This window comes from Mytilus edulis, chromosome 7 (assembly GCF_963676685.1).
Source record: "Mytilus edulis chromosome 7, xbMytEdul2.2, whole genome shotgun sequence".
Classification (NCBI taxonomy): Eukaryota; Metazoa; Mollusca; class Bivalvia; order Mytilida; family Mytilidae; genus Mytilus; species Mytilus edulis.
Genome location: NC_092350.1, coordinates 65,529,973 through 65,556,420, shown reverse-complemented (window position 1 = coordinate 65,556,420; position 26,448 = coordinate 65,529,973). Strand labels below are relative to the sequence as shown.

The 26,448-nt window shown below is 31.3% G+C and overlaps 3 long non-coding RNA genes across 5 annotated transcripts; all 3 read left to right on the top strand.

Moving 5' to 3' along the window:
- Window positions 1-3,516: 3,516 nt before the first annotated feature.
- Window positions 3,517-5,808, top strand: LOC139482005 (uncharacterized). The gene is made up of 2 exons (XR_011654749.1): window positions 3,517-3,844; window positions 4,592-5,808. It is a non-coding gene; the product is annotated as an uncharacterized lncRNA (long non-coding RNA).
- An 11,186-nt stretch (window positions 5,809-16,994) lies between these two features.
- Window positions 16,995-19,932, top strand: LOC139482004 (uncharacterized). Of its 2 annotated transcripts, XR_011654748.1 has the most exons (3): window positions 16,995-17,137; window positions 18,479-18,613; window positions 19,110-19,932. It is a non-coding gene; the product is annotated as an uncharacterized lncRNA (long non-coding RNA). The 2 variants fall into 2 exon arrangements; XR_011654747.1 differs by lacking the exon at window positions 16,995-17,137 and having other exon boundaries at window positions 18,276-18,613.
- Window positions 19,933-22,435: 2,503 nt separating this feature from the next.
- On the top strand, window positions 22,436-25,372 carry LOC139482003 (uncharacterized). 2 transcript variants are annotated; one of them, XR_011654746.1, is made up of 3 exons: window positions 22,436-22,578; window positions 23,920-24,054; window positions 24,550-25,372. It is a non-coding gene; the product is annotated as an uncharacterized lncRNA (long non-coding RNA). The 2 variants fall into 2 exon arrangements; XR_011654745.1 differs by lacking the exon at window positions 22,436-22,578 and having other exon boundaries at window positions 23,717-24,054.
- The last annotated feature ends 1,076 nt before the right edge of the window (window positions 25,373-26,448 follow it).

Here is a 26,448-nt window from a genome sequence, read left to right as displayed (position 1 = left end):
AATTTGTTCACATGGTTTCATACTTTGATCTCTAACTACAGTATGACTGCAAATTATCTGTTGAACATTTTAAAATAACCTGTGTGTTGCTTGTATGTTGCCTTAAATCAGATTTCGAGTCACGTAGAATTATAAAACTTAATATAAATTTCGGCCATCTGTCTTGAGAAAAAGAATTTGGATTCAAATAATAAACATAGATGTAGGTCATCACATAAAGTAATTTTATTAATCTTTACAATAATCAGGGTTATAAGATAAATTAAAACAAACATACCCCTTTTTACTGTTAGCCGTAAGTCCTTAATTTCAGAGTCACCTTATAATTATAAAACTCTATATAAATTTCGTCCGTTTTAAAATAAAAATGTAGGTTCAAATGATAAACATAGATAGAGCATGTAAACGTCTACGTATAAACTGAATTCGGTAATCTTGACAATAATCAAGGTTATTAGATAAATTTAAACTTTTTACAGTGAGACGTGAGTCTTAAATTTTGGAGTTTCAAAATCTGTGTATTAAAGTACACCGTGTAATACCTAAAGTGCAAATTATCTTTCGTTGTCATACAAACAATGTTCACATTTCCAAAATGTCACTTCCTTGTGGAGTTTAAACGTATGTTCGTTCCAATAGAGACAACGCAAATCGACAGAGAAATAGCCATAAATAGAAGATAACAGAAATAAATAGAAAATTAGTATACCTAAGCTTTAATAAAATCTTAGAAAGGGGATGTACCAAGTCAACTGTAACGAGTTTCTTAAAACTAAAATGTATATGACATTAATGGAGCAATGCATGTACATTTACCAAGCTAAGTATAAATACAAAGATGCGGTATGAGTGTCAATAAGACAACTGTCCATCCAAGTCTTAATATGTCAAAAAAAAAAAAACAATTATAGTTCAAAGTACGGCCTTAAACATGGAAACTACTTGGCTCACGTCAAACAGCAAGCTATAAAGGACCCTAAAATGACTCGTGGAAAACTATTCAAACAGGAAACACAACGGTCTTATCTATATAAAAGAACGAGAAACGAAAAACAATTATATATCAACCACAGCAACAAACGACAGCCACTAAACAACAGGCTCCCGACTAAGGACAGGTGCATACAATACAGCGTTATAAACGTCTTAATAGGCTCAAACTTTCACTCTAACCTAAAACAGTAGTGTTACATAACAACATAAAAAGACACACAATAACCTTTATGGGTTGGATGTTGTTTTCTTTAACTGAATACTAGTAATTGTCAAACGATATGTATTTGAAAAAAAATATAAAATATAAAATTTACATGTTTGAATGTTTGTTTCCATGTGTTTAATGTCAATATCGCTTTCGTTATCCTCTTCGGTTTTTTTTTTTTTTTTTTTTTTATTTGCAGGATTTGGTTTTCGTGTTGATAATCAAGTCTTAAATTTTTTATTAGTTGTAAGTGGCTTTGAACTAGCTGTCAGTTTACTGTGAGTACTCTCAGATCTGTACCTAGTGTCTTTTTGTTGTTGGGATGTACAAGTAGCCGGTCAATTCCATTTGTATGTTTATCAATCTGATGAGTTAAGCCTTTTTCATTTGATTTGTATAGTTTGTTCTTATGTTGTACTGTTATACCACTGTTTTAGGTTAGGGGAGTGTTGGGATCCCGCTAACATGTTTGACTCCGCCACAATCTGTATGTATGTGTCTGTCCCAAGTAATGAAGTAAGAAGCCTGTAATTCAGTGGTTGTCGTTTGTTGATGTGTTAAATATTTCTTTTTTGTTCATTTTTTGTGCATAAATTAGGACTTTAGTTTTCTCGTTTAAATTGTTTTACATTGTCATTTAGGGGACTTTTAAAGATGACTATGCTGTATGGGCTTTGCTCATTGTTGAAGGCCGTACGGTGACCGATAGTTGTTTTTTGTTGCGTCATTTTTTTTTTATCTCTTGTGGAGAGTTGTCTCATCTGCAATTACTATCACATCTTTTTTTTTTATTTCTTAAGAAGAAACATGTTCCTTGTTTTAATGGTAACTGCGCTTTTTGAAGTATAAGTATGATTTGTTAGTGAGCATAAACTCGGTAATTATGTGTCTGTCTAAGCTCAGTTTGAGTACAGAATATAGGGTTCATTTTAAGTGGCATGTATTCTCGTTTCATACACCGTGAGGACATGTTAAAAATGTTCCACACTGAAGGGCACAGTGCAACTTGTAAGTTTCTCTTTTTTATAATTACTAGCAAGATAGTGAATACCGGTACTGTTCACAACAGTTGTTGCAATATAAAATGATGCCAGTACGACAAAGATAAAAGTTTTAAAAGCCAATGACATACAACATTATATCTGTGTATATCAATGTAATTAAACATTCAAGATCAATGGTTTCAAAAGCCAATATGCAACATTGTATAGCAATGGAATGAAATGTTGACTAAAAAACAGTCAAAAGTCATCCTTGCTACAGATGTATGCTATATTTGCATAAAAAGGAGATTTTTTTCATCATCATTTTTTCAATTGATTTCTTTTAAATTGAAAGGGGTTACCTGTTTAACTTGTTTATCTTTGAGTGTTTTGTAGCGTTATTTTGTGGATTTAGAACTGGATATCTGACATATGAGATGGAAACGTGCTTATTCCTCAAATTAGTATCTGGCTCTCTAGATATCTTTCCGTTTTTTCTTGTCGTTGTAATCATAAAGAGTATACATCAAAACCATAAGTTAAAGGGCAACAAGAAAGATTGCGGTTGTGTTTGATTATGATAAAAAAAAATGAATAAAAATTATGTTCTTTTCTTTACATCTTTATCATGAAAATTACTAACAAATGTTAAGAGGACGTCAAATAAAACTACAGTATCTGATCAATTTCCAAACTATTCAATAATACAATAAGGAAAACGACTGAACTTTTTAGATATTGAAATATGTCATCGCAAAATGTTCATTTTTACAGTTATCACGTTCTTTGTCATAGCATATATTCTTTACACCTGAATGGAGAAGATGAGAAGAAAAAAACGTTAGTGCAATGTGTAAACGAAATTTTTTTAATTTCAGACTTCTATTAGCATGCCGATGCATGTAAATGATGTTAGATCACATTCTGTATAAAGAAGGTAGTAAGAAAATCGTTAACCATTCTTATATTTTGATTATTCAGACTATTTTCAATTTCAAATTTTTAGATATAATAGTAGTATTTCGGGTTAGTCGACCTCTCGTATGTGGAGGTGAGATAAGCATAGCTGGCGTAGAAAAATTCCACAGCGTTACTTCTGGTTTTTTTTGTTGTCAATGTCAATAATGGCGACTGTAATGGATAATAATGTTCCCAGTTCGAAAGAATGCACGTACCGGATCTGAAGACATTCCTAACAAAACAAGGAATAACATGTAGTCTTTATTGGAAGCAGCAGCTGGTTAGGCTATGTGAAATTGCTGTTGAATTGAGGTTGGAAGTTACGCAAACACAGGACGACTAAAAACAGTCGAAGAGAATGGGGCTAAATATTTTTAACAGAAATTACAACTGTGTTGAACTGGAATTCTGATTTGCGGGATTTGCCTTTGATAGAATCATACGACATTTTAATCTATCTGATGAAAGTTGGTCAATGGAATGAGTCACGTTTATCAAATTACAGGAGAGATAAGGGATTCAATTTATATACATCCAATCACATTCATGAATTTAAATTGCACAGACTCATAAACACTGAATATGTCTATGTGAGAGCAGCATGTGTTTCCGAGACAAGACAGTCAGAAAACCCTTACAACCCCTGGGTTATTGTTGGAACAGAAGGCCATTTAAGAAGTGGTGGATGCACTTGTGTTGTGTAAGTTGATTAGTCTTACCTTAAAAAAACTGGTATATATATATCAAGCACGGCATTCAACTTACCAATATTTTTTTTAATTACCTCTATAAAATTATAAGAAATTAACAAAACCATGTGCAGCTTTAATTTCATTTCTTCATATCAATACAAAATACATATACCTCTGTAAATTAAACATCACATGCTTATTTTAAAGCCATATTCATGCTACATGTAGGTGCAGTGTTGAAGGCTGTTCTTTGACCTTTATTCAAATTGTGACTTGTATGAATAGTTGTCTCATTGGCAGATGCACTTATTCCACATCTTATTTTTTATAAAGATGTTGATGGACTAGAAATTTTGATACTAGAAATATGACTTGATAAATATATAGTTTAACATGAAAACAAGTATTTAATTTGTATCTGGGTTAGGGTAATAATTTACACAGAATTTATCAAAATATTTCCAAACACTAACCATTAAACTATAGAATATTATGAATTTAGTTCTTACATGTATTATGTTGTTTTATTGCAAAAATACAGCATGATATATAATCGGAATCACTTGTACTTGCCTTTTGTTTTGTTTTTCATATGAATTTAACAGGGTTTTTTTCTCAATATGGCAAAACTTTTGAATCCACTTTCAGTCTTCAATTACACAATGACAATTTAAATGCACCCAATAGTTTATAAATTTACAGTTGTTATAATCCTACATGTAATATTGTAAATGTACATGTAGTGTACTTTTCAGTGATAATGGTACCTGCAGGCATATTACAGCTCTCCTGTTCTCATTCGAAAACTCTTCAAGAAGACACAGAGACCACAGAGACAGAAATACAGAAGTTGGTACTGGTGTCCCATGTACCTGATATCGAGCAAGAAAATTGTCAGAACCACTGACAATTAATAAAATCGATATTAGAAATAACCCTTCATCTTCTTTGCCAGTAGAACCGCATTCTTCGCATTATACACCTTCAACAGGATTAAAACTTTCAGAACATGAGATAGAAAAGCGTGTTTATAATTTGTGTAAAATAAATAAATTGGTTTTTTCACATATATTAGAAATTTCCAGTGACGAAAGTGACGGTGAAGTTGAAATCCCTATGTCAATGAAACAATTAGCTGATAAAATCAAAGATAATGGTAGTAATTTTTTAGACTTTATTAAATTGTATCATGATGATGACATAATACACCAAATCCAAGCAAGAACAAGCGGGCAAGCTGAAAATCTGGAGTGGTTTTTTTACAGAGTTGGAAAAATTACAGCATCTTTATTTCATTCTGTTTTACATTTTAAATTTGGAGATGAGAAAGACAATTACATTTAAAGAAATAGTTTACAGCAAAACAACAAAATTAATACACCAGCAATGGAATATGGAATCAACAATGAACCAATTGCAAGACATTTATACTTTCAGAATTATAAAAAAAACATAAATGTGCTAAGATATCTTTATGTGGTCTTAATGTATCTAAAGCTAATCTATTTTAAGGAGCATCACCTGATGGAATAATTTGTTGTAAATGTTGTGGAAAAGGCTTGATTGAAATCAAATGTGGCTTTTCATTTAAAGATTCAACTCCACAAGAAATATGAAGACATACTGACAAAAAATATCACCTATGTTTCGTTAAAATTAAAATGTATGCCTCAAACAAAGTTCGCCATGGTACACACAGATTCAGGGACAAATGGGAGTGTGCAATATAAAATGGTGTGACTTTATTTTTTACCCTTACAAATCTTTCAATTGTGAAAGAATTTACTTTGATGATGATTTATTTTTATGCTTCAATTGTTGACAAATGTGACATTTTTTCCCAACAATATATTGAGAAAATACCATGCAATAAATAAAAGAATAAAACTGAATTTAAACTTTGTCACGTTCATGTTCTTCATGTATTTTGTTTTTCTTTTCAGAGTAAACAAGAAAAAAATCTTTCAATTTGCATTTTATTTTGTTACTAGTGGCTTATCCAAGTTACAAATGAATCTACTGACTTTTACCATTTGATTGGCTTATTGTTTAAATGTAATGTCCATCACCTGAGACAACATACGAAACAGTTTTAGCCTTCGATTTGATCGTTCCACGTGGATTCTATGTTTGGTAATATATTTAGTCTTAATAACATCTGCTACAGAGAGTCGTTTCCCCTTTCCCCATTTAAATTTCTTTGTAAATGGAGGAATTACTAATGTTGCCATTCGATCAGTCAATATATCACGAATAGTTAATCCTTTGTCAGCCGTTATTTCGTCAACAGGTTTAATTGAGAAAAGAAAGCCACTGTGCTCTGTGTTGTATCTTCTGAAATGAATGAAGACATTTGAAAGTGTTCTGTGATTTGTACGAACTGTATGTTCTACTTTGAGCTGTAGGTGATTTTGGCTTTTGAATAAACAGTTCTGTGCAGTCAATTATTCCAGTAGTTTTGGGAAAACTGGTCTGAAAGGATCTAGGCATATACTTCCTAATGTTACGTCTTGATGGCCACTTAATGCAAGGTTTAAGAACCATATGCATTAGATTTATCCATGTGGTAAATATTTGAGATACACGAGATTGCGGTACACTAAACAAATTACCCAAAACAAATGATTATATAGCAAGACGTAGCTTCATTAAAGTAAGAATATATTCATTGACATTTGAAAGTTTTCTCGGCGGTCCACTCTTGCATCTGTCTACACTCCGGCGGTTGACATCATCAGTAGACTGTTTACCTGACCAGTACTTCACTTTTGGTCAACTTCATCTAATACTTCTACAAAACAAATATACATAGTCATAGATTTATTAAAACATGTAAAATCCGACACTGATTTGGCGATTTTTTAGTACAGCTGTACATACATCTTAAAGTATAAAAAAAGAAGATATGTTATGATTGCCAAGGAGACAACTCTCCACAAGAGACAAGATGACACAGGAATTAACAACTACATACCGTCGCCATACAGCCTTCAACAATGAGCAAATTCCATACCGCATAGTTAGCTATAAAAAGGCCCAAAATGACTGCAAAACAATTCAAATTGAGTGTAAATTTATGCTCTCCAACTTTCTATTGACTTATTTGGCCTTGCAATTATTTGATTCAAGCTCCACTGATTAGTGCACGTGTTGCATAGACAAAATGCATGTCTTTTGTAGAAAAAAAGTATATGCCAGGTACCTTTTAATTGTATATATGTATACATTTTGAACATGTATTATTTTAATGTGTACTTACTATAGTGCCCATGCTGTAACAGTTGAATACAATTTTTCATGAGGTCAAGGTCAGATTAACCCACTAAGTCAGACATTTTACAGTAGTAACTACTTATACCACTCGGGCACCGAGGCCCCAAGACCATGTTGAAAAGATATGCCAATTCATATTTCAACGATTGTTCATCACTTTGGCAGGTAAATCTTATTGTCACGCTTTAAATTTAAAACGGAAAGTCCCTAATCAGCTATTGTTTAAGTTATCTACCACGAACCATATATATATATTATCCTTTTATCACATGAAATTCTTAGGATTAATTACCATCAATTCATACAGCTGTCCATCTAAGGACAATTTACCGACTGTCACCTGTTGCGTTTTTTGTTTTTTCTTTTGCTGTTAAAATGTGTATAGACATTCACATTGTCATAACACTGAAAGGCAAACTTATTTCACATAGGGATTGACAGATTTTTCTTTCTTAAACGACAAAAGTATGTGTTTCTTGTTCAAAGATATTGAATCTTACATAGTATATCAGTCGACCAACCAACCAACCAACATACCAAACAACCAATCAATCAATAAAAAAACTACTATGTCTCAAAGGAGAAAAGGGGAACCGTCTAACAATTGTTTTTAAAACAATCGATTTATATTGTAAATGTGCACTTTTAACCATTCTAATTCACTATAAATATCATGAAATGCCTAATTGGCACACACACAATTCTTTTCTTTCCTCTTTTGGAAATTTATTAGTTCTTTCCACACAATTGTATTTGTTCTGATTATTAGGTCTTTCCACTTTTCTGTGAAAAGACCTATTGAATTTGTTCTAATTTTGTACTTGCGATTGATATGTGTTTCGCAATATGTTGCTTAGATATTTCTTATATTGTATCGTATAGTTCATACGCTTTTAAATTTCACCCTGCTAAGAAAAACAATTTTCTTTGTTAAAATTATATCCCCGAACACTGTTTTCCTCGTGACTGCATCTCCTCCGTAAACCGTACAAAAATGTGATACATGTATTTTATATCTCCTTATGCGTTTGATATAAGTGATATGCATTTCTATCTTGTAAACCATAAATGATAGAGACCTAGGATCTTTTGATTTGAAGTCCCTGATCCAAAATTAAGAAAATTAAGTCAAGGTCGGAGGTCAAGGTTATATTTTTTAAATAATTAGAAACCAGTGTTTTTGTCGGTAGAAACAGAGTTATGAGAGACAGGTTTAAGTGGTAGGGCTACCCTCACTTAGTACATTATGTGTATAACGATATTATTATATTTGAAGGTAAAAATTGAATATTAAAGGAGCTGATCGAGATGTATCTTTTGATCCTATTGTTTTCATGTAGCAAGAAGAAACACAGACAATCATTAGTACGACTAATCCACCGTTATCTGACAATTATTTCGACATGCTTTTGAAATTATTGGTAGAACAAAGACAGATTCAAAAGTCACAGGAACAAATGATAAAACAGCTTCAACAGGAACTTTAAAACACAAAAATTGAAATAACGCAGAAATTTCACGATATGAATAAAACATCATGCAAAAAACAGTTTCAACAAATTACCACCTTGAAGGATAATTCGAAAAAATATCCAGGTTTTGGAACATGAAATTGCATCCTTTAGCCCTATGGTAAGATAGATTAATCTGCAAAGTTAGTTCAATGTTTTAAATACGACGAAACATCTGGAAGCCGGGACACATGCAACAAATTATAAACCTGCTGCGATTGGAAATGACGCTGACGCTAGAAAAAATGATTTCATAGCACTTTTTAACAAAGCCGATTTGACAGAGAAAAAATGGAAAGTTTCTCTCATGATCTGGAACAGAAATGGAACGATTTAAATAATAAAGGTGAGTGCAATTTCATATTCATAAAAGTAAAAATGAATCGTTGGTTTCCTTAATGTTTAAACTCTTTGTACTTATTTCATTTCAATTACCCAGTGTTCAAATGATAATGACAAATAATGCAAAACGCAAAAGATCAAATGAAAGCAAGACACACCAAACGGGTATTGGAATAACAAATGTATGATTGTTATGACAGGATCCAGTCTTCTCAGATTTAGTTCTAAACGTTTCGGGAAAATAATGTTCTGCGTACTATAGAACTGTTTCTCTAGTTCTTCGTCAATTTATGCGCCCATTGTATACAAAAATTTAATCAACGTGTGGTTTGATCTCAGTTCTTCATTGGTTTAAATCCGATTATGTCGTCAAAATTTCTTCCTTTCGTCTGAATTTCCTATTGTGACGGCATGAAAAAGGCGACCATGAATGATGATATGTCACATAGAAAGAACACATCTTTGTGCTGGTCATTCGAAAAGAAGGAATACATTTGCCTGCATATTGTTTGAAAAACATTAGAGAAACCGATTCAACCACTGCATCTCGTGTAATACGATATTTATACACTCCCGACAGTTAAATTTTAAATATTCAAAACGCTCGGCGAGCCTCGCGTTTCAAATTTGAAAATTTTTAAGTCTCGAGTGGATAAATATCGTATCACACTCGATACAGTGGTCGAATCTATATTTAACTTACATTTGTACTTGTCCTTTTATATTTTGAGAGTAGTTAGAACTCAAACAATATTCACAAATAATACAGGATGGTTTTGAAGTTTAACTGACTAAAACACAATAATGGATTTAAGGAGGCTCGAGGGTATAAAAATTTCAGAAAAAAATCAAACATTTGTTTTTCATTACAAATTTTATTTATTTCCTTTTGTAGTTGTTACTTTATCATATGGTACAAAAATCATTCAAAACAATCAATTTGTGTTGGCCCCAGATGACTTTCAAAATGTATACATCATTGAAAAAGTTCCAAATTATCTCCCTTTGGTGGAAAAATGCCATTTTTTGGCTCTAAAATTGAAATATCTTTTTCAACTCATCGGTGACCTATCTTTTTTAATATAATTTCCATATAAGCTGTACTAAAACTAAATTATTGTAAAATTTTAGCGATTTCTGTAATAAATTTCTTTTTTTTCATTTCGATATTACCTTTATTTCTCCTATTACTTCAACAGAAAAAAAAAACACCTTTATAAAAATGTATGCTTCTTTTGAAGGCAGATTGTGAGCGCAAATGAACGGTGACCCCACTTTTTTATTTCATCTTTCTATTAACTATAAGATAAAGTTCATTTATAGAAAAATATAGAGAAATCCTATATAAATGATTTAGACCCGCGAACCCCCTTAAAACACATATAAGTGCTGTCAATACCCTCAATACTCTCGATATGTTAAACCTTGTCTTTATGACTTTTTTTGTATATTCATTATCACAATTATTTATTCATTTATTTTTGTACGTAGATCAAATAAAAGAACTAATAGTAGCATTCTCGACACCTAAATTACCCCTTTCTTCTTACAATACAATTCTTAGAAAAGTCGTTTGTATGACAGAAGGAAGGAGTTGTACGATTCTAACGTTATGATTTTTGTTAAAGCTGTGAATGACGTCACCACTGTTTCGGAGTTTGTGATTGAAAGTTAAACTTTCTTCGTTTTAACTGATATTCAGTCCAGGTGAAAATGATCTAATTTGGATTTACTAAATAATTAAACAGGTAATATAAGATCGCTTGCACTTAAATTAGTCTGTATATATATATCAGTTATATAGGACACATTAATTTACCGTAATAAATGAATTGAGAGAAAACAAATCTGGGGTACAATTTTCAACCAAAACAAAAAACACACAAACTATAAGAGGAAAAAAACGGAACAACAGAAATACTGAAGTGCAACAAAAAACAAAACCGCATACAACTAACATAGAAACAAAATTTTCTTTAAAAACTATCAAATATACTAGCTTGTTTTGGTACATTCTAGGAAAAATCCTGGGTTGAACATGTTGATGCTAATGGAATGGCAAAACAATTCCGGCTGATACAAAATACAGCTAAAATAACAACACATATGCCAGAAATACTGCACAAACTAACGCAAAAAGCACTCATCAAAGAGGGACGCATAAATAATATAATCAGGATTTCAGGATTATGAATATCTGTATTCTATTGCTATATCGTTACTTGTTTTGTGCTGAGTGCCTGTCTAATTAGTCCGATCTTACTTTATCTTTTTACCTTATGTTTATAGTTAGTTCTACTGTTTACAACCGTACAAACGTAGGAAACAGTAGTATATCGCTGTTCTAACCTCATAAATCGATTCAGAAAAAACAAATCCGTGTTACAAACTAAAACTGAATCAACGACACAACGGAAACACTTAAAACAACACACTCAGAAACGAACTATAATATAGCAATGGCCATTTTCCTGACTGGGTACAAGACATTTTAAGCTTAAATGATGGGTTGAACCTGATTTTGTGGCTAACGAAACCTTCCACTTTTATGGCAATGTTAAATATATCATTAAAATGACAACATTATATGACAAGACGAAAATATAAATAAACGGGAGAACATACAGGACAGAGACGCACACAAATCAACGAAGCAATAAAACATTACGACAGGGTAATCATTATCATAGTTATCAGGCTTAAAATTTACTTCCCTAATATGTTTCGTCTACATAAGACTCGTCAATGATGCTCAGTTTAAACTACTAAAGAAAGCAAATCAAAGATGAAAGCATTGATTACAAAAAAACAAATCCAGAAAGTAGTGCTTAACAAGCTAAAGTTATCTACCGAGGATAAGAAAATCCTTAGTATTAGAATAATCCTACTTTTGCAAACAGAAAATTTATGAAAATACTATCTAATAAATATACATGTTAACACCGAAGTGATTACATGTACTAACTACAGAATAAAAACGAACACGTAAAACAATCTAAATCAGCACATATGTTAGCCGAAGAGATTGTCGCACAAAAGTGACGACAAATTTAAATTTCTTAAATTTTCATAAATATAAGAGAGAGAGAGAGAGATTAGGTTTGTTATACTGTTGTTACATGTATTAATAACAACGAAGATAACAATACTTATTGATATAGGATCGTGGTAGTTATTAGACAATTAATTGTGTTATCTAGGTATGTCGGTATTTCTTCTAAATCAAACTGTAAACAAAACACATCGTCTGAATTTAATTGACCCAAACTATAATCTTATTAATGAACTGGTTGATTAATTATATTTACCCTATCACAAGGATAGAACAGAAAACAATAAGATTTACAACTGCAAACTATAAGACATTTGACAATATGCGATTAGAACAACAAAAATAACATCAGTTCTTGAGGATGTTCGCTTCTCAGTTTCAAAATATATAACTTTTCAAAAAACTAGTATATATTGATAGGGGATTTATTGAGGAATCAAAAAAGCAAAAAAAATATAGGGGTCACTGGGCTTGTTTTCGAGATATAAGCCAATGGAATTTTTGCGGGAAAATGTTCTCTCTTGATTTTTCATCGCTTTATCATTGACCAATTAAAGTTCTCAAGTACTACTAAAAATAAATAAAATTTTATAAGACAATTGGCTTATAATTTTACCTGTAAAAGATTTATAAAAAGAAAAATGGGAGTCCATGGGAAAATTTTTTTTAAAGGCATTCAAATGGATAAAACAAGAGCATTCCACAAATCTGACAAAAATTCCAAAACATGACAAGAAAACATCTTTAATACATGAATTTTTGATAGCAAAATACCTGACATGTCTTATTGCAATGCGAATTCACACTCAGCAAAACAGTCACAACCATTAATAAGTCACGGTCAGTACCAAAGAAATCAGACGACGTAATGGCAAACCATAATCTAAGATATGGTAAAAATGTCTTCAGTTAATTTGGACACAGACACTTCGTATGGATCAAAAAAAATTACGGAGTGTCATTTTTAATATGTCCTCCTCATATCTTTGATGGAGCAATTTCTGGATAAGGAACACACTTCTGTTTATATAGTCCGTGTAATGTGAACATACACGAGCATAACGTATAAACTGATATATGTAAACACCATACTAATGGGCAAAGGGTATGTTACTGCCAAAAATGGGAAATTGATAATTGGAAAGTTGAAATCGTCCCGTTTATCATAGATCTCGGGTGATATCGTCCATCTCTGTTAATATTGACGAAAATATCTAGGTATGAAGCATTCCTTCTAGTATAAGAAGTTTCCATAGTTTTAAGTTAAAATATAATTATTGGCTGAAATATAGGTAATTCAATAATAGGACATCATCAATATATCTGAAAGTGAAAATTTTGCTAGAAGCTTTTTCTTTTTGCCTTTTAGAAGGTTCTACAAAAATTCGGCTTCATTCATTACGAGTACATAAACAAGTAGGCTAGAAGGATATACAATCAGAACCCAATGGAATACGGACTAACAAAATTTTCCAAAACGCTTACATATCCATTAACGTAATGAATGTCTCTGTCGTGAGTCGAGTTCAGGTAATTTAGTGGTTGGAATGATTGATGTTTTAGAAAAAAGTGTTTTTATTGTTTTACAACTTCAACAGGTGTTTCCCTCATTGTTGAGTGCAAATTTGTAACTTAACTGTTTATTCAAAATACACTCAGACGCAGATTTCCTGCGTAACAGGAGCGACAAATACACATACATTTACAAATAACATAGAAGTGAAATGAGTAGAATACATACAATGAAACATTTTTACAAAGCTAAATGTATACTAAATCTATTGACCATACCACACAAAGTCCGTGCAATATGTAAGCTTAAATAACCACGTGATCACATGAACACAATCAAATAATAGTGGATAGTAACAAAAGGTGTAACATATATAAATATATTCATATGTGCTGATTTACAGAGAGAGCAGTAGTTTTTCAACCTTTTGTATGAAAATAGAAAGGTTAGTTAATACATGTAAATTGCAATATTTCAGCATTCCATAAAGTTTATTGATATTTGGGTTGATTCTGTAGTAATTAGGAATATATGCATTTCTTATTTTAACAACATCAGCATTGTTACAAAGTGATATGTAATGATACTCATCTCCAAGACCAGTTTTACAAAGCTTACATTTTCTTTCAATTTCTGGAATTCTATTCCATCTCCCTGTTTCAATCGGAAATTTGATATTGCAAGTACGAAGTTTGCAAATATAAAGTCTACTAAATTTTCTAAGTCTAATTAGATATGGTTCCATACAAAAGTCAGTCTTAAATTTTGAATAAAACTTCCCCCTTGATGAGTTATCGATATCCGAAAACCATTTTTGTATGAACTGGTCATGGAGTATTTGTTTAACGTTTAATTTAAAAAAATTCAAATTAACGTTTTCTTGTACCTGCCATATTTCGCTGTTACCAGTTTCATCAAATATAGATTTTACATAATTAATCCACTTAAAAGAATTATTTCCATTTTCACATAAATTAAACATAAGCTTGTAGAGTTTTCCAGACAGTTTATCAACATTTGTTACAAGCTTATACCAGAAACAAATCATTTTCATCTTGATGCTAATTTCGATAGGAAATCGGCCAAGTTCACCATAGACCATGAAATTTGCGGTCGATGACCTCACCCCAAGAATTTTTTTACAGAACTGTAAATGTATCTTCTCAATATTCATCTTATTTTCATATCCCCAGATTTCAGAGGAATAAGTCAAAATTGGGGCTACCAAAGAATCAAATAGTTTTATCTGTAAATCTAAAGGGATACTAATATTATTAATTCTTTGGTACAGACTGTATAAAGCTTTTTGAGCTTGATCAGCTAATTTGTTTCTGGCTTTACAAAAATTACCATTATAATTAAATAACAAGCCAAGATATGTATATGTATCTTGGATCTCAATTTCATCATTACATAGATTAAATTTGAATTTCTTGTTACAGTTACGTTTAGAAAAAATTACAATTTTTGTCTTTGAGACATTGACAGTAAGTTTCCAAGTATCACAATATTGTTCAAAGACATTTAAAGAATTTTGTAAATCTTCAGCAGTATCTGCAAAAATAACTGTATCATCTGCATATAGTAATATAAACATTTTCAAATAAATACCTATGTTATGTATACATTCTGAATCTAGATATTCTAAACCATGGGTCAAATATTGGCCTAAAAAGTCTTCTAGATCATTCAAGTATAGTGCAAAAAGAAATGGAGATAATTTTTCTCCTTGTCTAACACCCGTTTCACATGGAAAAAATGCAGTTTTCAAATTATCAAGTTTAACACAGGACTTAATATCAGTGTACATATTTTGTATCAATGTAAACATTTTCCCTCTGATGTTATTTTTAATAAGTTTTTGGAAAAGCCCAGCCCTCCAAACGGTATCAAACGCCCGTTTAAAATCCACAAATGCACAGAATAATTTCTTTCCGGCAGATAAATATAATGTAATAATAGAATGTAAAACAAACATGTTATCATGGACAGAGTATCCCTTGCGGAATCCACCCTGTGAGTCCAAAATAATTCCAATTTCATCAGATAGTTTATTAAGTCTTGTGTTTAAAATTGATGTAAACACCTTGCCCAAATTTGAAGTCAAGCAAAGTGCTCGATAATTATCGAGATCATTTTTATCTCCTTTATTTTTAAATACAGGTTTTATAATACCAAGTAACCATGCATCAGGAATAATACCAGTATCGAATACAGTATTAAATATTTTCACATATATAGGCAATAACTTGTCAACAGTACTTTTCAAAAATTCATTTACAATTTCATCATCACCTGGTGCTTTATCATTTTTTAGACTTTTTATAGCTTTACATATTTCTTCACCAGTTATCTCACAATCTAATAACTCAATAATAACCTGATTATCTAAATTATTGACACTTTCATAAGAATCATCGTAATCATGATCTTCACATTCGTTTTTATTTAGAGACCTGAAATATTCATACAGTTGTTCTATAGTTATATCAATATTTTTATTTGTTTCCCTTTTTCTAAAGCGATTCAAAATTTTCCAAAATTTTTTGCTGTCTTGTTTTGATGTGTTTCTGAGATCTTGTTCACAGCTATGTTGGAATTTATTGTAGCTAGCATTCATCTGGTTTTTGTATTGTTTGCTTGCCTTTCTCATAGCATCTCTATTTTCTCTGTTTTTTACAAAACTGTATCTATTACGTGCTTTGTGGAATATTTTCCTTGTTTCAAAACACTTGTTGTCAAACCAAATTTAAAACTTTTTATTTGTATTTGTTTTTCTTTTTCTACCATTAGACCCAAAAACTTTCTTTGCAGAATTTTTAAAGAGTTCGCCAACTTTGTTCACTACTAAGTTTATAGTGTTTTTTGTGTGTTGACCCTGACCTTGTTCCTCTAGTTCATCCAATAGAGATTCTATTGTCGTGAACATTGTGACGTCATTATTAATAGACTCTATAAACTGGTTTTGGTTTTTGGGAATAGTTGCTTACAACCTATTTTTCTGGTCTTTTGTGTAGACTTATCTCTTAATTTGTAATGCAAGACAAATCAAAACTTTTGAAACATGGTCAGTAAATCTAAATTAATTGAACGGAAACAGCTGAAATTTAAGACCTGGAAAGGGCTGTCATTACACAGACGGAAATATTTCAAACAAAACAGATCAGTTATTCACAGTCACCTAGTACCAATTTTAGTCATGTGTTAGTTGTAATATTAAATGTTAAAACCTAAGCTTTAATGTTCATTTATATTTCAAAGGCTCCATTGAAGATATATCTCAATATATGGTTTGGTATGCAAATTGCAATATTTGTTTTCATAATTACTCACAATAACAACCACAGCTAGTTAATCCTCCACTGAAGCGAACAATAATTAAGGCACTTACATATAATTAATAGATGTAAGTGAAACGCGACAAAGATGTGCACATTTTGTGGTAGTCGTTGCGTCTATTTGTTGACTTCAAACTGTCTATGATATTATTGAAGTGGGATGAAGTGTTGTGAAAAATATTATATTCAATATACAAATGGGATGATAGCCAGTATTACAATGAACACATGTATACAAATATCATTATTTCTAGTATGCTGCATTTTACAAGGTAAATTTGATAGTGTATAATGTAATATCATAAAATTATAAAATTATAAATGCTTAGAATGTCTGCATAGTTACAGATTGGTGACCTTATGCTGTTGTCTGTTATATGGTCGGGTTGTTGTTTCTTTGACACATTCCCCATTTCCATACTCAATTTTATGTCATTGTTTATAAGGCATAAATTACCACAGGGTATCAGACAATAACAATATATTACTCGATTTATTTCACATGACTGGGCGGAGTTTAACCGGTTCGCTCATAATAAACCAGTCCATCTATAGACAGGTGTTTAAGGATAAATTCATCAATGAAGTATCCAGTCATTCTTTTGATAATTCCTTTGGTGACACTGATAGGTGATAAAAAATCGGGAATAATTATAAAGGCAATCATCGTTATCACACACATCTTCAAATAGACTGTCCTTGTGCAAATTAAAACGTAAGCTCCGCCCGATCAGTTGAAATAACATTGGTAATAGTAAATGTATGTCATACAACACTGATAATTTATCATCAGGAATTGCCAATTGTATATTCCTTATTCATGATTTAAATAAAAAGATCAAAATATAAAAGGATAATTAATGTGTAGTTATGTTGTACAAAAAAAACGAAAACCTTTACAATGTAAGGATACACATTCCCCGTTTCCATTCTGAATTTTATAAGTAACATAAACACATAACTTGAAAAGAACTTATACCTCGGGATAGAAAGCTGTTCGCAATGTTAGTTACATGTAAAAAAAAAATAGTGAATACGGGGGAAATGAGAGGTAAAATGCAACACATTAATAAGTAGCTCGTCAGTTATGAATTTAGTAGATTAAGTCCTTGTTGATAGTCTATCTAGTTTCCTACATTGGAACAGTATGTATCTGTATACATCTGGATAATAACGGTCAATAACAAAACTGTGTTTTTAATTTTGTATACAAAACTTAGAAAGCACACAAAAACAGTGGTTTTTTTCAGAATATAAATTAAAGTAAAGTACATGTGTTATCTTCTTCTTCACTCTATTACTTTTCTCCATAACACTGTTGTTTATTGACACCAAAACCATAAGAACCCACTACAGAGAAAAAAACTAGACTAAGTGCACTTTACGTATACATTCTTCTGCTTTATCATCAAAGAATTGATACTAAAGAAAAGTACAAATGCGTCATTCAATTATTACTTGACAGAATTCTGTTACGTAACACTTTTTTGTTGCTGTTGTTGTTGTTTTGTTACTGCGTAGAATCTTATTGACGATTCTATATTTTACGTTTTAGTCTTGTTTATACAATATGATGTTTGGAGCGCTCGCAGTAATTGTGTTTTTATTTTTAGTGAGTGACTGTCATTCTAAATCTATTCAGCAACAAAATGTTTCGGTTGATGAAACCCAGGATGAACACATTTTTGCACTCGAGAGTATCATTAAGAAATTGGAAATCATAGTTCAAAATGTGACTAAATCAAAAGGTAATATTCATAGCCTAAGGTTTTGTTTAGATTTGATAAGAAGGACATCAATATGCCTTAAACAAATAAATGATAATAATCTGATTACCAAACACAGAGGACTACAACATAACTTTATAACTATAAAGACTTTATATTGTCATCTTTGAGACCCATTTTTAATTCTATTTGCTCAAATTGGTAAAATCGTTAGTAAACATAAAGTTTAGAGATACTCGACTTGATACTGGATATATATATTTATATGTAATAAAAAATGCTACCTGTTAAAATGCCGTCTACGACCATATTTGTCGATTCCTGATAGTCAAATTTCAAAATATTTAAATGATCAGTTAACATAGAGATATCTATTAACAGTTAGCCTTTAATGACACAGCTTCAAATTTAATTCCAATTCTTTATATCACACATCTTAATTATAATGAGATAGATATTTGAAGTAATGTGGTTAGTTAAACGGTGTAACTTAGATATTTATGTTTATTTTATGTAGATAAATCTGAGCAACCAGTGATGTTTTACGCGAAGATAGCTAACAGAGACTTTACATTACAGACATTATCGACAGTTGTGTTTGAAACCGTCATTCTTAACATCGGTGGACATTATGATCAATATGATGGAATTTTTGTTGCTCCGAGGAAAGGCGTCTACATGTTTTCCTGGACCGTGTCTATTCAAGGTTCGAAATATGCTGTTACAGAACTTGTAGTTGAAGACAAAATCATATCAACCACCGGAAGTACGGATAATGCTGGAGGGATTCATTCTGCATCGATGACGGCATTATGTAACATGGATAAAAACGAGCATGCGTTTATCAGAACCGCAAATCATGGCAGTGCAAATGATTTTTACAGCAAACCGGTTTATCCCCAAACGTCGTTTCTTGGAATGCTTGTATATGATGAAAAGTGAACATTTACAATTCAAATACTGAAATCGATGTTTATAAGATGTTGCTAGTGCATCACGCAAGGAAAGTTTCACGATATATAGAGTATTAAAATGTTGCTTGAAACATGAAAGTTATGAAACATTTATGTGTGAAGATTCTTTGCTGTTAAATTATAATATGTGCTTTTGTATATATATGCAGCGATAACAGTAGATGTGTATTACAATAGACAGTACATTAGTACTAGCATAAGCAAATCGATATTGCTTTATTAAAGTTTACTAATGGAAGGTTTTTGGCAATCATTTTGAATTAAGGAATGATTTTTTTTTCTTATCTAGGTCTTAATCTCTGTCTGTGTTTGGCTTTACTTCTGGTCCGATTTGATTTTAACCGCTATTAAAAGTATGTATTTTAATTTGAATTGCAATAACAGCCATTAATAATCAATGAGTTTATGTGAGTGCAATTTGTTCAGTAGCCATAGGTTCGATATTGTCTGGTTTAAATAAAAAGTTAGAAAGGAACGGGGAAAGTATTAAAGAGACAAAAACCCGACTGAAGAGCAGAACATGTATTTGTCATAAAATTAACAATTCAACTTGCTTATAAAAAAAGAAGATGTGGTATGATTGCCAATGAGATTACTCTCCACAGGAGACCAAATGACACAGAAATTAACATCAATAGTTTACCGTACGGCCTTCGACAATGAGCAAAGCCCATACCGCATAGTCGGCTTTAAAAGTTCTTTTCGCAGTTAAATTTTACCAGTCTTGACTGTTCTTTTCAAACTGGACGTATGACCTTCAACAATGAGCAAAGAAAAAACGTAAAGTAAGCTCCAAAAGGCCTCAACATAACAAAATGTTAAATATTTCAAGGAGAAAACTTCAACAGTTTGATTTTTTTACCGCTGATATTCAATAATTAACTTTAAAACATAAGCTTCGATTGTCTTCATTGTTGTATGTTATGAAACTTCATTAATAGTATTCTAAACTACGTTTGCACTTATAACTATGTTCTCGGAAGTACATCAGTGCAGTATTTTTCAAATGCATGAAAGGGAAAGTTTGAAATACATAAAGTAAATGGCAATGTTACAACACAACGAAACCAGATAAGGCACTTATATATATACAGTATATATATGTGTTTTTGTATTGTGAGTCAGTCTTTCAATTTACCTATTCCAACGCATGTTGATAGCTAAAACTATATTCTAAAAACTTAAATTTTAAATTCCATCATCATGATCATGGTAAAGTTATAAAAACAAATTTCCATTTCTACTTTGATTTTTAATAAAGACACTACGATTTGTTAAGGCTTTACTCGATGAACAGGTAGAAAATCAGAAAACTTTAACGTTCCGAAAGGAGGTGTTTATAACACGTCAATTTGTAAGCAACTCAGTGACACTATAAAGCCAAACGGTTAAAAGTCAACATTGGTCATTTTGTAGCTTTTAATAGGTCGGCTTTCTATCATTTTGTGTGACCGAACTGTCCATATTGTGTGAAATTGATGTAAACACCTTGCCCAAATTTGAAGTCAAGCAAAGTGCTCGATAATTATCGAGATCATTTTTATCTCCTTTATTTTTAAATACAGGTTTTATAATACCAAGTAACCATGCATCAGGAATAATACCAGTATCGAATACAGTATTAAATATTTTCACATATATAGGCAATAACTTGTCAACAGTACTTTTCAAAAATTCATTTACAATTTCATCATCACCTGGTGCTTTATCATTTTTTAGACTTTTTATAGCTTTACATATTTCTTCACCAGTTATCTCACAATCTAATAACTCAATAATAACCTGATTATCTAAATTATTGACACTTTCATAAGAATCATCGTAATCATGATCTTCACATTCGTTTTTATTTAGAGACCTGAAATATTCATACAGTTGTTCTATAGTTATATCAATATTTTTATTTGTTTCCCTTTTTCTAAAGCGATTCAAAATTTTCCAAAATTTTTTGCTGTCTTGTTTTGATGTGTTTCTGAGATCTTGTTCACAGCTATGTTGGAATTTATTGTAGCTAGCATTCATCTGGTTTTTGTATTGTTTGCTTGCCTTTCTCATAGCATCTCTATTTTCTCTGTTTTTTACAAAACTGTATCTATTACGTGCTTTGTGGAATATTTTCCTTGTTTCAAAACACTTGTTGTCAAACCAAATTTAAAACTTTTTATTTGTATTTGTTTTTCTTTTTCTACCATTAGACCCAAAAACTTTCTTTGCAGAATTTTTAAAGAGTTCGCCAACTTTGTTCACTACTAAGTTTATAGTGTTTTTTGTGTGTTGACCCTGACCTTGTTCCTCTAGTTCATCCAATAGAGATTCTATTGTCGTGAACATTGTGACGTCATTATTAATAGACTCTATAAACTGGTTTTGGTTTTTGGGAATAGTTGCTTACAACCTATTTTTCTGGTCTTTTGTGTAGACTTATCTCTTAATTTGTAATGCAAGACAAATCAAAACTTTTGAAACATGGTCAGTAAATCTAAATTAATTGAACGGAAACAGCTGAAATTTAAGACCTGGAAAGGGCTGTCATTACACAGACGGAAATATTTCAAACAAAACAGATCAGTTATTCACAGTCACCTAGTACCAATTTTAGTCATGTGTTAGTTGTAATATTAAATGTTAAAACCTAAGCTTTAATGTTCATTTATATTTCAAAGGCTCCATTGAAGATATATCTCAATATATGGTTTGGTATGCAAATTGCAATATTTGTTTTCATAATTACTCACAATAACAACCACAGCTAGTTAATCCTCCACTGAAGCGAACAATAATTAAGGCACTTACATATAATTAATAGATGTAAGTGAAACGCGACAAAGATGTGCACATTTTGTGGTAGTCGTTGCGTCTATTTGTTGACTTCAAACTGTCTATGATATTATTGAAGTGGGATGAAGTGTTGTGAAAAATATTATATTCAATATACAAATGGGATGATAGCCAGTATTACAATGAACACATGTATACAAATATCATTATTTCTAGTATGCTGCATTTTACAAGGTAAATTTGATAGTGTATAATGTAATATCATAAAATTATAAAATTATAAATGCTTAGAATGTCTGCATAGTTACAGATTGGTGACCTTATGCTGTTGTCTGTTATATGGTCGGGTTGTTGTTTCTTTGACACATTCCCCATTTCCATACTCAATTTTATGTCATTGTTTATAAGGCATAAATTACCACAGGGTATCAGACAATAACAATATATTACTCGATTTATTTCACATGACTGGGCGGAGTTTAACCGGTTCGCTCATAATAAACCAGTCCATCTATAGACAGGTGTTTAAGGATAAATTCATCAATGAAGTATCCAGTCATTCTTTTGATAATTCCTTTGGTGACACTGATAGGTGATAAAAAATCGGGAATAATTATAAAGGCAATCATCGTTATCACACACATCTTCAAATAGACTGTCCTTGTGCAAATTAAAACGTAAGCTCCGCCCGATCAGTTGAAATAACATTGGTAATAGTAAATGTATGTCATACAACACTGATAATTTATCATCAGGAATTGCCAATTGTATATTCCTTATTCATGATTTAAATAAAAAGATCAAAATATAAAAGGATAATTAATGTGTAGTTATGTTGTACAAAAAAAACGAAAACCTTTACAATGTAAGGATACACATTCCCCGTTTCCATTCTGAATTTTATAAGTAACATAAACACATAACTTGAAAAGAACTTATACCTCGGGATAGAAAGCTGTTCGCAATGTTAGTTACATGTAAAAAAAAAATAGTGAATACGGGGGAAATGAGAGGTAAAATGCAACACATTAATAAGTAGCTCGTCAGTTATGAATTTAGTAGATTAAGTCCTTGTTGATAGTCTATCTAGTTTCCTACATTGGAACAGTATGTATCTGTATACATCTGGATAATAACGGTCAATAACAAAACTGTGTTTTTAATTTTGTATACAAAACTTAGAAAGCACACAAAAACAGTGGTTTTTTTCAGAATATAAATTAAAGTAAAGTACATGTGTTATCTTCTTCTTCACTCTATTACTTTTCTCCATAACACTGTTGTTTATTGACACCAAAACCATAAGAACCCACTACAGAGAAAAAAACTAGACTAAGTGCACTTTACGTATACATTCTTCTGCTTTATCATCAAAGAATTGATACTAAAGAAAAGTACAAATGCGTCATTCAATTATTACTTGACAGAATTCTGTTACGTAACACTTTTTTGTTGCTGTTGTTGTTGTTTTGTTACTGCGTAGAATCTTATTGACGATTCTATATTTTACGTTTTAGTCTTGTTTATACAATATGATGTTTGGAGCGCTCGCAGTAATTGTGTTTTTATTTTTAGTGAGTGACTGTCATTCTAAATCTATTCAGCAACAAAATGTTTCGGTTGATGAAACCCAGGATGAACACATTTTTGCACTCGAGAGTATCATTAAGAAATTGGAAATCATAGTTCAAAATGTGACTAAATCAAAAGGTAATATTCATAGCCTAAGGTTTTGTTTAGATTTGATAAGAAGGACATCAATATGCCTTAAACAAATAAATGATAATAATCTGATTACCAAACACAGAGGACTACAACATAACTTTATAACTATAAAGACTTTATATTGTCATCTTTGAGACCCATTTTTAATTCTATTTGCTCAAATTGGTAAAATCGTTAGTAAACATAAAGTTTAGAGATACTCGACTTGATACTGGATATATATATTTATATGTAATAAAAAATGCTACCTGTTAAAATGCCGTCTACGACCATATTTGTCGATTCCTGATAGTCAAATTTCAAATATTTAAATGATCAGTTAACATAGAGATATCTATTAACAGTTAGCCTTTAATGACACAGCTTCAAATTTAATTCCAATTCTTTATATCACACATCTTAATTATAATGAGATAGATATTTGAAGTAATGTGGTTAGTTAAACGGTGTAACTTAGATATTTATGTTTATTTTATGTAGATAAATCTGAGCAACCAGTGATGTTTTACGCGAAGATAGCTAACAGAGACTTTACATTACAGACATTATCGACAGTTGTGTTTGAAACCGTCATTCTTAACATCGGTGGACATTATGATCAATATGATGGAATTTTTGTTGCTCCGAGGAAAGGCGTCTACATGTTTTCCTGGACCGTGTCTATTCAAGGTTCGAAATATGCTGTTACAGAACTTGTAGTTGAAGACAAAATCATATCAACCACCGGAAGTACGGATAATGCTGGAGGGATTCATTCTGCATCGATGACGGCATTATGTAACATGGATAAAAACGAGCATGCGTTTATCAGAACCGCAAATCATGGCAGTGCAAATGATTTTTACAGCAAACCGGTTTATCCCCAAACGTCGTTTCTTGGAATGCTTGTATATGATGAAAAGTGAACATTTACAATTCAAATACTGAAATCGATGTTTATAAGATGTTGCTAGTGCATCACGCAAGGAAAGTTTCACGATATATAGAGTATTAAAATGTTGCTTGAAACATGAAAGTTATGAAACATTTATGTGTGAAGATTCTTTGCTGTTAAATTATAATATGTGCTTTTGTATATATATGCAGCGATAACAGTAGATGTGTATTACAATAGACAGTACATTAGTACTAGCATAAGCAAATCGATATTGCTTTATTAAAGTTTACTAATGGAAGGTTTTTGGCAATCATTTTGAATTAAGGAATGATTTTTTTTTCTTATCTAGGTCTTAATCTCTGTCTGTGTTTGGCTTTACTTCTGGTCCGATTTGATTTTAACCGCTATTAAAAGTATGTATTTTAATTTGAATTGCAATAACAGCCATTAATAATCAATGAGTTTATGTGAGTGCAATTTGTTCAGTAGCCATAGGTTCGATATTGTCTGGTTTAAATAAAAAGTTAGAAAGGAACGGGGAAAGTATTAAAGAGACAAAAACCCGACTGAAGAGCAGAACATGTATTTGTCATAAAATTAACAATTCAACTTGCTTATAAAAAAAGAAGATGTGGTATGATTGCCAATGAGATTACTCTCCACAGGAGACCAAATGACACAGAAATTAACATCAATAGTTTACCGTACGGCCTTCGACAATGAGCAAAGCCCATACCGCATAGTCGGCTTTAAAAGTTCTTTTCGCAGTTAAATTTTACCAGTCTTGACTGTTCTTTTCAAACTGGACGTATGACCTTCAACAATGAGCAAAGAAAAAACGTAAAGTAAGCTCCAAAAGGCCTCAACATAACAAAATGTTAAATATTTCAAGGAGAAAACTTCAACAGTTTGATTTTTTTACCGCTGATATTCAATAATTAACTTTAAAACATAAGCTTCGATTGTCTTCATTGTTGTATGTTATGAAACTTCATTAATAGTATTCTAAACTACGTTTGCACTTATAACTATGTTCTCGGAAGTACATCAGTGCAGTATTTTTCAAATGCATGAAAGGGAAAGTTTGAAATACATAAAGTAAATGGCAATGTTACAACACAACGAAACCAGATAAGGCACTTATATATATACAGTATATATATGTGTTTTTGTATTGTGAGTCAGTCTTTCAATTTACCTATTCCAACGCATGTTGATAGCTAAAACTATATTCTAAAAACTTAAATTTTAAATTCCATCATCATGATCATGGTAAAGTTATAAAAACAAATTTCCATTTCTACTTTGATTTTTAATAAAGACACTACGATTTGTTAAGGCTTTACTCGATGAACAGGTAGAAAATCATAAAACTTTAACGTTCCGAAAGGAGGTGTTTATAACACGTCAATTTGTAAGCAACTCAATGACAATATAAAGCCAAACGATTAAAAGTCAACATTGGTCATTTTGTAGCTTTTAATAGGTCGGCTTTCTATCAT